This window comes from Vombatus ursinus, unplaced genomic scaffold (genome assembly GCF_900497805.2).
Source record: "Vombatus ursinus unplaced genomic scaffold, bare-nosed wombat genome assembly UNPS02015106.1, whole genome shotgun sequence".
Lineage (NCBI taxonomy): Eukaryota > Metazoa > Chordata > Mammalia > Diprotodontia > Vombatidae > Vombatus > Vombatus ursinus.
The window spans coordinates 567,459-579,154 of record NW_020954884.1 but is presented as its reverse complement, the minus strand read 5'-3'; the positions used below and the strand labels follow the sequence as shown (position 1 = coordinate 579,154).

General features: G+C 40.7%; 1 pseudogene; it reads left to right on the top strand.

Annotated features, from left to right (window-relative positions):
• Window positions 1-3,765: 3,765 nt before the first annotated feature.
• Window positions 3,766-9,923, top strand: LOC114031242 (annotated as a pseudogene).
• Window positions 9,924-11,696: the final 1,773 nt, after the last annotated feature.

Here is an 11,696-nt window from a genome sequence, read left to right as displayed (position 1 = left end):
CTTTCTAAGTTCAAATCTGGCTTTAGACACTTACTAGCTGTGTGACTCTGGGTGAGACACTTGGCCCCATTTGCCTCAGTTTTCTCATCTGTAAAATGAACTGGAGAAGGAAATGGCAAACCACTCCAGTATCTTTGCCAAGAAAACTCCAAATGGGGTCATGAAGAGTCAGACACTACCAAAAATGACAACAAACAACTTCCTGACTCAAGTCCTGAGGCATTATTGCCTCCTTAGCCTTAATCATTTTGATTCCCTTAATATACTGTAAGACAGCATTCATTTTGTTGGTTACTCTTTCACACTGTTGACTCATATTGAGCTTGCAGTCCACAAAATACCCCAAGTCTTTTTCAGAAGAATTGCTGTCTAACCACACCTCCCCATCTTGCTTTTAAATAGGAAGTTGATTTTCTGAGCTCTTATAAGAGTAATCTGTCTAATGTCATAGGGCATTGAACTTGGAGACAGGAAGACCTGGGTTCAGATTCCACCTCAAACACTTATTAGCTCTTTAACCTGGAGCAAATGCCTTCATCTCTCTGTGCCTTAATTTTCCTCATCCTTAACACGATAGGATTAGACTCAGTAGCCTCTATGTTCCTTTCTAGCTTTAAATCTGTGACCCTATGATGCTATCAAGGTCTTTGTAAATCTTGACTTGCTGCTTTGGTGTGTTTATTATTTTATTAGGGAAAAAATAAAAAGCATAACTGTGCTAACCTGGAAGTCATAGAAGCACAGAGTCTCAACATTGGAAGGAACCAGAGGTCGCACTTAAACAGGGATCCCTATTACCTTATCTCTCATAAATGTTTTTTCAGCCTTTTCCTAAAGACCTTCAGTGATGGGAACTCACAGTTTCTTACAACCATTCATTCCAGTTGGGGAAGAGTACTAATGGTGAGGGAGAGGTTTTTTCAGTGTACAGAACTGAACACCATAGTCTAGATATAGTCTGACCAGGGCAAAGGACAGGGCAACTATCCCCTCCCTACATCTGGTTGTTAGACTTCACTTAATCAGCTATCATTTGGTTTTTATGGCTCCCATACCACAGAGCTAACTCATGAAAAGTTTGTGCTCGACTAAATCACCCAGTTTTTTGTTCCATTCTAATTTTCAGGGAGTCAACTACTTGAGTCATATTTTCTTCCTTCTGTTCTAAACGATTCATTCTCATTCATTTTTTTCCTCAAGCACTCTGACTTCATTTTTTATCTCTTACTTCATTTCTTCCACCCACGCTAATAGAATTTGCAGCCAAGTCATTCTCCCGTCCCCCCAACCCGAGTGCTCTCTTAGACTTATTTTGGGGTTACTCTCAGTTAACTTCTTGAGTTCTTCTTAATCCATAGTATCCTTTTATTGTATTAGCAGTTTTATTCTTTTTACTAGTATCTGCAGCCACAGTTTCTAGATTGGAACTTTGTGCCAGGGCCAAGTTCTGCCCACTTCTTGAACTCTTGGATGTACCCCATCCAAAGAAGGACCTGGTCTTGCCCCCTGTACAGTCTAGAAGCTGCTGCCCTAAAACAGTTCCGAATAAGTTGGCTGATTCCTGGCTTCCCTCCCTGTTCTCTTTCACAGTCCTGACCTAAGACAGTGAACTGGATCTTGACCTGTCACCTTAAAGAGGCCTTGCTCTCTGCCTCAACCCCTGGCTTCTGTTTCCATCTCCTAGGAACCCAGTATAGGAACAAGCATTGGCCCCTTCCCTATTACCTTTTCCTTACACAGTTGCCAATCAAGAGTTGGCTTTGTCCAACTGGACAAATTTGGCTTTGTGACCCTGAAAGACTCTGACAGAATATTGGATATCACAGTGACTTTAGGCTCCACTGGAGGGTGGAGCAACTCTTTTTATTCTTCATCTTTTTGATTCACCAGTGTAGCCATACCAGAAATCCACTGATTTCAAGCCTCCTGAAGCATCCCTGGTAAAGCATGCCTGGGTTCCTATGATCCTTCTTTCTCTCCTTAGACATTTGCCTCCTAGAAATTGTCTTTGCCCCCTGCTTTGGTTCTGATGGGCTAGATCCAAGTTCTTGTTTGATTGTTTGTTTTGAATTTATGGAATAAAACAAGCATTTCCATAATATACTACAACAAAAAAAGATGATTGAACATGAAAGTGCAAATCTATGCACTATGCAAAACTTACTGTTCCTTTCAAATATACAACAAAATGTAAATCTTTTTTTCTTTCCTCCCCAACCCCTGCCCTAGATAGATGGCTACCATTAGACACAAATAGGTATATGTGTAAATATACATGTGTATATATATATATGTATATATATATGTGTGTATATGTATATATATACAACCATTCTATACATACTTCTATTTGTCAGTTCTTTCTCTGGTTGCAGATAGTGTCTTTCTTCACATGTCCTTTGTATTTAATTTGGATCTTTATAATAGTCAAAATAACTTATTCACTCAAAGTCATTCTTAAAACAATATTGCTGTTACTATATACAATGTTCTCTTGGTTTTGCTTATTTCACTCTTCATTATTTCATGTAAGTCTTTCCATGTTTTTCCATGCCTATTAAATTGCCTTTTCTCATCCCAAGTTCTTGTTGCTTTTGAGGCTTCTGGAGTGCCTCCAACCAGAGTACTAACAGTTTTCCAACAATCCTCTCATTCATTCCTTGACTAAATGGAATAGCTTACTGGTTTTTGACTTTGGCTTTATTGATCATTGCTTTATCTAATGCCTTTTTTCACCTTTGGGGGTAAGTTTCTTAGGGAAACTGATTAGCCTAATTGTAAACATTCACATCATCTTCTTGGCCGTAAGTCCTAACTAGAGTTTCAACATGAACTTTGTCAACTTACCCCAAAAGAATTTGGGTTCCTATTTGTTTGAGGGGGGAATGATGGGGTTGGGATCTGGGCCTCAGAAAGGAAAAACCCTGGACTTTCCCACATGGCCAAATCTCTGGTGTTAGCCTGAGACTATAATCCCTTTCATTGTGGCTACACCCAATCTCCCCTCCATTGTCTTGCCTCCCTATGGCACCAGGTCACTTCCCACCCTTGGTCCTATCCAGGCTCCATTTCCCTGTAATTCTATTACCTCCTAGACTACTTGGCCACTCCTAGATCCCTCCCACACCTTTTCTGTATATAAGGCCCATCTTGTCTCCATTAAGATGCTGGGATTCTTATAATCTAGCCAATAACCCACAGATGTTCAGACTCCTTAATAGTCTAGCTAATATGACGAATCTTCAATAAACCTTTTTTTTTGGCTGAAGAAAACAAAAACAAAAACAAAACAAAAAAAACCACTTATTTCAAGCTTCAGCTCATTCTGGACTGCAGCATTATTCTTAAGGTACAAGTTTATTCTTTTCTACTCAATCTTAATTACCTGTCATTTCTTCCATCTTTTGAACACTTTTGTTTTATGTAAGTTAGTCATGGAATTCCCTGGATAATCATATATTTCTGTCTCCAGACACCTTTCCTTCTTCTGAGTCATCAAAAGCAGTCATTCTTGTGAACAGAATTCCATTTTCTGAGAGTATCCCATAGTAAGCTTCCATAAGGAATCTTAGAAAGTTCCCCTCAAGAAAGAAACTTAAAAAAAAAAAAAGATTTCCAGCACAAACCTCCAGGATCTCAATAGATTTCAGCACAAAGTTCAGCCTAGAGTCTTTATCAAGCAACCTCTTTGAAAGAATAGTCTTGGAGTCTTGGAGTACTTTCTTGGGATCAAATGGTACTCCAGTTCTGCCAAGAAATGTCAGAATGATTATCTTTTCAAGGATAAATCTTCAGTCAACAATGAGCTCTGCTGAAACTGTCAATAGAGTAGGACCAGGTGCAGGAGAGATGGATGAATTTCATTCTGGATTTATAAAATTCAAGGGAGTGACAGATGAATCTCTTTCACTTGCATCATCCACTACTAAATCTATTTTCCTGGAAGATTCCTACTCTGTCTCACTAAGAAATGAAATAAAAACAAATGCCCAGAGGCTGAGTCCTGAAGTGTTTGTGGAGAATTGCCATATGTTGTAATTATTGAAGTCATTTCAGCTGTGTCTCATTCTTTGTGACCCCATTTGGGGTTTTCTTGGCAAATATACAAGAGTTGTTTGTCATTTCCTTCGGCTCATTTTACAGATGAGCAAACTGAGGCAAACAACGCTAAGTGACTTGCCCGGAGTCACACAGCTAGCAAGTGTCTGAGGCCAGATTTGAAGTCAGGTCTTCCCGACTCCAGGCCCAGCACTTCAACTATCCACTGTACCACCTCGATGCCCTAGAATTACCACATACAAAGAAGCAAAAAAGTGAAGTAAAGAAAAGGCATGTCATCTATAAGTTAATGCAGACTGCATTGCATCATGTCTGAGCACTGAAGATAATTCAATGTTTAAAAAAAATTTACATGTAATTTGGAAATATTTAACAAAATAAACAAAAATAATTTTGCAAAAAGAGTGTACATTCAGCAGCACTGAAAGAAGAAAAAAATCAACCAAATCTTCCTATATGTAGATGACTTCCTAGAAATGCATGGGCAATTTCTGTACTGCTTAAAGGAAAAATGGAAAGAATTCTTGGCAGATGGGAATGATAAGAATTATGTGATCTAGAAAATTGGAGACCTCTTGACACAATCATTTTCAGGTGAAAATAGAGAAAGAATGAAAGAAAAAAAAATATGGTATATTTTGTTGTGGTCAAAATGAAGCTCTCATTCCAATAAAACAAGAAATTCCAAAACATGAAAAAGAAAAATAGCAACCTCTCCATTGTGAGACCTTGGTGTTCAGGACTTCATTTTTCTAATGACTCAGCACATAACCAAGTGCGCTGTGCTGGTGGGGCACATTATTCAGAATGTTGAAGCTGCTATTGAAGATTATCAAGAACTGACCCAGTCTCTTGGCCTAATAAAAGACATCATCATGCAAGGTGATGCTAAAGTGAATGAGTGTGAGAAGGGGCAGCATCTTAAAGCAATTGTTAGCAAGATGAACCTCAAGTCCTCTGGCAAGCTCAAAAATGGGCTGACCTTCCCAAGGAGGATATGCTGCACAGGCAACTGCACCTTGACAGAGCCCTGTGCTGGGAAACTTCGTCAGGGCATCTGAAAGATGTTCTTGATGTCTCATTGACTGACGCACTTTTGCTGCTGCAAGGAAAAGATCAAAAATATGTCTTTGCATTTGTGGTCTCAAAGCTTCCCATTATTTCATTACAAAAATCAATTGTAAGAGATGTAGCAAATGATGAAAAAGCAGTGTTTCTGATTAGTGCCTCTCTGAAAGGACCAGAAATGTATGGATGTATATATTTGAAATGTATTTCTATGTGTGTATATGTGTATATGTATGTGTGTGTATCCATTCTAACAGAGATGTGGATGACTCGTCCCTAGAGCTGTGAAAAGTTATCCTGATGGGAATGAAGAGCCAGTCAGTGGGGCCAAAGAAGAAGGAAAAAATGCCTACTATGTAGTCCCAAGCTAGGACCCAAGCTATAAAATTAGAAGAATTCCATGAGCTTTTAAACAAGAAGGATGAGCTAATTGCTCAAAGCCTCAATGAAAAACAAGATTTATTTAGAAATGTCTGAGATAAACAGCTTTGAAGATACTCCTCTGAGTCTCTGGGGAAACCCTCAGAGAACCTGCAAGGTGAGATGATTCTGAAGGCAGCAGTGTCTGAAACTGTGAGTAACCAGAATCCCATATGTAAACAGCTGGGCAATGTCAGCTAAGAAGGTGAAGATGGTGGTGAAGATGATGTCTTATTATGTGGAGAGCAGAGACCTTTGGAGGCTATGACATTAATACAAACCCAAATAAAAGACTCTTTTTTCTCTTTTTTAAGATGTTAGTTTTAAGGGAAAGGTCTGCAATAGTGATGTCTGGTTCGAAGAACAGAGAAGTCCTTTTACCAGCTCAGATTCAGAGCCTGGTGACCTTTCAGGAGATTCTATTATTTTTTTTTTTCACGAGGCAATGAGGTTAAGTGACTTGCCTAGAGTCACACAACTAGTAAGTGTTATGTGTCTGAGACCGGATTTGAACTCAGGTCCTCCTGAATCCAGGGCTGCTGCTCTATCCACTGTGTCATCTAGCTGACCCTATAGGCTTTCTTTTTTTTCTTTTTTAATGGTAATTTTTATTTATTGTTTTTGTTTTCAACATTTACTTCCACAAGATTTTGAGTTCCAAATTTTCACCCCATCTCACCCCTCCCCCCACCCCAAGATGGCATGCATTCTAAATACCCCTTCCCCTGGTCTGCCTTCCCTTCTATCTCTCCCCCCCTTCTCTTATCCCCTTCCCCTTCAATTTTCCTATAGGGCAGGATGGATTTCTGTACCCCATTTCTTGTGTTTCTTATTTCCCAGTTGCATGTAAAAACATTTTTTTTAAACATGTGTTTTTAAAACTTTGGGTTCCAAATTTTCTCCCTTCCTCCCTCCCCACTCATCCTCATTGAAAAGGCAAACAACTCAATGTAGCTTATACATGTGCAGTTATGCAAAACACTTCCATAGTAGACATGCTGTGAAAAACTAACTCTATTTCCCTTAATCCTATCCCGCCCACCCATTTATTCTATTCTTTCTTTTGACCCTGTCCCTCCTCAGAAGTATTTCCTTCTGATTACTCCCTTTCCCAATCTGCCCTCCTCTCTATCATTCCCCTAGTCTCTTGTCCCCCTCTCCCCCCTATCTTCCTGTAGGGTAAGACAGATTTCCACACCCAATTGAGTGTGTATGTTATTCCCTCCTTAAGTCAAATCCTATGAGAGTAAGATTCACTCATTCCCTCTCACCTTCCCCTGTTTCCCCTCCACTGTAAGAGCCATTTCTTTTCTGGTTTTTTTTTTTGTGGGATAATTTACCCCATTCTACCTCTCCCTTTCTCCTTCTCCTAGTATATTCCTCTCTCATCCCTTAATTTTATTCTCCAGATATGACCCCTTCATTTTCAACTCACCCTGTGCCCTCTATCTATCTATCTGTATCTATATATACATACATGTAATTTTTTCCCCTCCAACTACCCTAATACTGACAAAGGTCTCATGAGTTAAAAATATCATCTTTCCATGCAGGAATGTAAACAGTTCAACCTTAATAAGTCTCTTATGATTTTCTCTTTCCTGTTTACCTCTTCATGTTCCACTAGAGTCTTGTATTTGAAAATCAAATTTTCTATTCAACTCTGGTCTTTTCATCAAGAATACTTGAAAGTCCTCTATTTCACTGAATGACCATTTTTTCCCCTGCAGGATTATACTCAGTTTTGCTGGGTAGGTGATTCTTGGTTGTAATCCTATCTCCTTTGCTCTCTGGAATATTATATTCCATGCCCTGTGGTCCCTTAGTGTAGAAGCAGCTAAATCTTGTGTTATCTTGATTGTGTTTCCATAATATTTGAATTGTTTCTTTCTGGCTGCTTGTAATATTTTCTCCTTGACCTGGGAACTCTGGAATTTGGCTACAATATTCCTAGGAGTTTTCCTTTGGGGATCTCTTTCAGGAGGAGATCGGCGGATTCTTTCAATTTCTATTTTACCCTCTGGTTCTAAAATATCAGGACAGTTTTCCTGGATAATTTCTTGAAAGATGATGTCTAGGCTCTTTTTTTGATCATGGTTTTCAGATAGTCCAATAATTTTTAAATTCTCTCTCCTGGGTCTATTTTCCAGGTCAGTTGTTTTTCCAATGAGATATTTCACATTGTTTTCTAATTTTTTCATTCTTTTGCATTTGTTTTACCGTGTCTTGATTTCTCATAAAGTCACTAGCTTCCAATTGCTCTATTCTAATTTTTAAGGAAATATTTTCTTCAGTAATCTTTTGGACTTCCTTTTCCATTTGGCCAATTTTGCTTTTTAGGGCATTCTTCTTGTCATTGGCTTTTGGACCTCTTTTGCCATTTGGGTTAGGCTATTTTTTAAGGTGTTATTTTCTTCAGTATTTTTTTGGGTCTCTTTTAGCAAGCTGTTACTTGTTTTTCATGATTTTCTTGCATCACTCTCAGTTTTTCCTCTACTTCTCTTACTTCTCAAAATTCCTTTTGAGCTCTTTCAAGGCCTGGGACTGATTCATATTTTTCTTAGAGGCTTTGGATGTAGGAACTTTGGCTTTGTTGTCTTCTTCTGGTTGTATGTTTTGATCTTCTTTGTCACCGAAGTAAGATAATATAGTCAGACTCTTTTTGCACTGCTTACTCATGATCCTGGCCAATTACTTGAGTTTTAAACTCTTTGTTAAGGTAAAAGTCTGCTTCCAATGTGAAGAGTGTACTGTCCCAAGCTTCAGGGGTTTCTACAGCTGTTTTCAGAGGTACTTCCAGGGACCTGTAAATTTTCAGCTCTTCCAAGGTGGTATGATAAGGGGCGAGGTGTTTCCTCTCCAACACCACAACAAGCTTCACCACTCCAGCATTCCTCCTTGCCCCAGGACAGCCCCTTAGAACTGTGACCCAGATCCCAGCACTGGTAAAGCAAGAGATTCCTGCCTCAGCACTGGCAAAGAGATCCCTGCAACCCCCCTCTGATCAGCCACTCGATTCCCCCACAGTGCCTGGGCCTAAAGCTCAGGAGGCAGCCGTTGCCCCGGGGGGCACCTAAGATCTAGCTTCTACCTCTCACTGCAGTCACAGACTTTTCTCACTGACCTTCTAAGTTGTCTTTGGCTTTCATGGGTTGAGAAGTCTGGAAACCGCCACAGCTGCCCATGATTCAGTCCTCTGAGGCCTGCTCCAGGGTCGCTGTGGCCTGCGCGCCCACGCCAAACTGCGCTCCTCTCCCAGCCCAGCGCGATATACCTTTCTGATCAACCATCCAGGCTATCTTGGGCTGGAAATTTGTTTCACTCTGTCTTTTTGTGGGTTCTGCTGCTTTAGAATTTGTTTAGAGCCATTTTTTTAGGTATTTGGAGGGCTTTGGGAGAGATCTCAAGATAGTCACTGCTTTCCCTCCACCATCTTGGCTCCGCCCCCCTTTCAGGAGATTCCAAAGAAGGATCACAGACAATTGAGGTAACCCAAGCATACTGGAACAACAATTTGCCAGGCATCAATTTTGTACAGAATTTGTACAGAAATACAGATGCTATAACAGTTGCTTCTCAGCCTTCAGATGTGGTTGCTCAACAGAACAGCTACACTGAAAAGCAAAGAGCCGTGATCCTAGAGGCAGCTAGGTAGCTCATGGATAGAGTGGTAAGCCTGGATTCAGGAAGATCTGAGTTCAAATCCGGCCTCAGTTGCTTCCTAGCTATGTAACCTGGGCAAGTCATTTAACCTCTGATTGCCTTAATCCACTGGAGAAGGAAATGGCAAACCACTCCAGTGTCTTTGCCAAGAAAACTCCATGGGCACTATGATCTATGAAGTCATGAAGAGTTGGACACAAACAAATAACTCAACAACAACAACATGATGCCAGACTGAGAAAAGCAATATAGGCTGCAATCAGCACAAGGAAACTTCCTGTTGGAACAGGAGAAACAACATAACTTTGACAAACAGAGAGAAAAACTAGGCAATGTACAGAAACTTCAGAACCGGCTCATGTAGGAACAGCAACACTGGGATCCCAAGTAGGATACACTGAAGCCAGGATCCAAGAGCAGGACAATGATTCCCAGCAGCTTAGGGAAAGGCTGAAAGAGGATAAAGAAGAGCTGAACCAGCAATGGGCATGGGGGTGGAGGTAGGGTGTCATCAGCATGACCTAGAGAGGCTCTGGGAGTCTTAGCAAGCAGTAGAAAAGGAAAAGGAACTGATTGAACTTCTAAAAAAAATTTTTTTTTAAATACCATTTCTATACTATCTACCTGCTGAAGGGATAGAGGGCCAAATCCTGAGCACCTCTTTGATCTTCAATGGAGAAGGCCTAGTCAGGGCTATAAATTTTGCTCTTTGAAAGCCACCTAAATCACTCAGAGATTACTTGGGTTGCCATGAGTCATATAGCCAATATGCGTCAGAAGTGGGATCTTCTTGGCTACCAGGCCTGCTCTGTCTAATATGTCATGGTGCTTCTTATATGATGGCTTAGTTAGTAATTTTGTCCTTATACTGCTTTTCAGCCTGAGCCAGGAGCCAGAGCAAAACCAGGTAAATGGGCTTGATACAGATAGAGATAGAGAGAGGACCGTTGCTAGGGAAACCAGCATGTCCCACAAACAATGCTGAAAACAGCCTGCCAGCATTCGAAGCCAGGCCCATAAGCCTTCAAAAGCTCCAGTAATCAGGGATCTTAAGCCAGGTCCCAACCATGGATTGTCAAAACAGTAGCTAGGAAAGAACTAACCCCCTTAGGTAATTATGTATGGGGAAAAGGCATAGCTATGTATTCCTTGGAATGCCAGGAGCCAGAGTATGAGACAGGGCAACTCAGCAAATGGGCACCCATGCCAGGGAGCTGGCTATGCAGGAGGCTTGAGACCCAGTATCCCAGTGGGGCCTGCCAGGGCCACAGTAGGGGACAGAAGCATCTCCTGATCAGAGGTGGTATAGGACAGTATGGCTAAAGGCAGAATTATCTGTAGGCCACCAGGAGACTGAAAGAGAAATCAAGGATTACAACAAAAAGGTGGGACCAAATTCTAGTCACTCTGGATCAATAGCAGGTTGCAGAGGGGATAGAACCAAGTAAGATCTAGCCAACTCATCCAAGAGGCCTCAAAGGGATCGGCCCAAGGACAGAATTCCATACTGATAACTTAGACTGAAAATGTCATTAACAGAATAAAACAACAAACACACTGAAGAAATACTATGGGTTAATAAAAGCCCAAAAGGTAAACCCAGAAGAACAGAGTAACCCAACAACTACATAAAGTAAATTATGGTTCCACTGTGAAGGGCTGTAAAAGCTAAACTGAGGAGTTTATAGTTTATCCTGGAAGCAATAAGAAGTCACTGGAGTTCATTAAGTAAGGAAGTGACATGGTCAAATCTGCAGTTAAGGAAAATCACTTTAGCTGCAGTAAGAAGAATGGACTGACATGGAGAGAGTCTTGAGACAAGAAGACTGTATAGTAGGCATTTGCAATGACCTAGGCAAGCAACAAGGTGGCCCAGTGGATAGAGCATTGGACTTGGAATCAAGAATACTCATCTTTATGAGTTAATACCCAGTATTAGACATTTACTAGCTGTGTGACTTTGCATAAGTCACTTAACCCTGTTTGCCTCAGTTTCCTCATCTGTAAAATGAGCTGGAGAAGGAAATGGCAAACTACTGCAGTATCTCTGCCAAGAAAACCCTAAATGAGGTCACAAAGAGATAGACACAACTGAAATGACTTCACAACAACAAGGCAAGAACCAAACCAGTAACTGGTGATTGTTAGTGCTCAATCCCCCTTCTTCCAATGATCACATATCTACTTATCTATTTAATTGTTATATCCCCCCAACAGAAAATGGGGCTCTGTCCTGGGCCTGTTGCTCTTTTCTCTTTTTATAACCTTACTCAACAACCTCCTCAGTTCCCACGAGATCAATTATCATTTCAATGTAGATGACTCCCAGATCTATATATTTAGCCCTAGACTCTCTCCTGAGCTCCATTCACTCGCCAACAACTTCCTTATTGAACTTCTTTATTTCTGTTGAGGACAGCACCATCCTCCTAATCGCTCAGATTTACAATCTTGGTGTCCATCACCACCTCCTCATCCTCACCTCA